Consider the following 1471-nt stretch of genomic DNA (forward strand, 5'->3'; position numbering starts at 1 on the left):
CTTACTCTTTTTTTAAAAAAAATAAATTTTATTTGTTATAGTCATCATAAATTACAAGCCCTAAATGAATAAAAAAAAGTGATAAAGAGTTGAAAAAATAAATTTTATTTGTTATAGTCATTTTTAATTATAAGTTCTAAATTATAATCACTTACTCTTGACTGTACTTAAATGTGTGGCTCGGGAAAAGGGCTTCAATCCCAGAGAACGGAGAGAAGATGAGAAAGAAAGAGCTCCAAGATTCTGCTTCCGGGAAGCAGATGAATCTACTGTTCCTTCAGATATGGAGTGTCTGTTGGGAATTCGGGTAGTCCGTAGATACACTGGGAGGGCTGGGAGATCCTTGGCAGTGTCTACAAATTATGCCTGAAAAAAAAAAATATTGTGCCTGGGGGTGTTTTTTTCTGGAGAGGAACACAATCTCCTTAGCATCTCAAAAAGCTAAGGACCCCTTTTTTCTGTCCTTTTCTGACATTCAAGATGTCAAAAGGAGGACGTGGTGGGTCCTCTGGTGCAAACTTCCAGATTTCCTTGGATCTTCTGGTAAGAGTCGTGATCAGCTGTGCTTGACAAAACAGGAGCCAAAAATCTGTGTATTATCTCCATAAAGTGGACCCAGGGACGGCTGAATACACTTCCTGCTACTGGTGTGGGTGACGTGTTGATAGCCGCAATGAAGAAGGGCAAACCGGAGCTCAGAAAGAAGGTACATCCAGCAGCAGTAATTCGACAATGAAAGTCATACCAGAGGAAAGACAGTATGTTTCTTTATTTTGAGGATTACGCGGGGGTCATAGTAAACAATAAAGGAGAGATGAAAGGTTCTGCCATCACAGGATCAGTCGCAAAGGAGTGTGCAGACTTGTGGCCTAGGATTACAAAACAACCCAAGGTGAAGTTCAGCAGCGCAGCGTGGTTCTGCCACATTGCACCGGGACCACAGCTGACACAGGGCACATGAGCTCTTCCAACAACTTGCTTGCCTCCAGCTGTGTTTCCCTGACTCTACCCTCCAGCGATTGTCAGATTCTGTGAATCCCCAGTTCTCGGGGCCATAGAACATTAGGGCGAATCTACCCCTTCTTGACATTTTATCAGTTTCTGAACAATGACAACAAAAATTCATTAATTTGTTCATTTATGCACACAGATGTTTACATGCCTAGGTCTGCTGGGTACTGCTCCAGCAGTGTGAACACAGTAGATGCCCTTCCTGCCCCCATGATCCTTTCAGTCCTGTAAAGTGATGGATTCACTTCCTAGACCAACTAAGATTTGGTACTAGAGATCTTTTCCATCATTTTACTGACTTCTACTCTGTTTTCCCTTGATTCCTAGAATTCACCAAGCTTTTTCCAGCCTCCAGGCTTCATGCATGGCCATTCCTTCTCACAAACCCTCTTTCCCGCCCTCTTCCTGGTCACTTATAACTAAACCTGTGGGTCTGTCTCGGCTTCAGTGGCCTTTTTTG

The 1471-nt window shown here is 43.0% G+C and overlaps 1 pseudogene; it reads left to right on the forward strand.

Moving 5' to 3' along the window:
* The first annotated feature begins 480 nt into the window (after positions 1-480).
* On the forward strand, positions 481-961 carry LOC143664282 (large ribosomal subunit protein uL14 pseudogene; annotated as a pseudogene).
* Positions 962-1471: the final 510 nt, after the last annotated feature.

Source organism: Tamandua tetradactyla, chromosome 20, assembly GCF_023851605.1.
Source record: "Tamandua tetradactyla isolate mTamTet1 chromosome 20, mTamTet1.pri, whole genome shotgun sequence".
Taxonomy (NCBI): domain Eukaryota; kingdom Metazoa; phylum Chordata; class Mammalia; order Pilosa; family Myrmecophagidae; genus Tamandua; species Tamandua tetradactyla.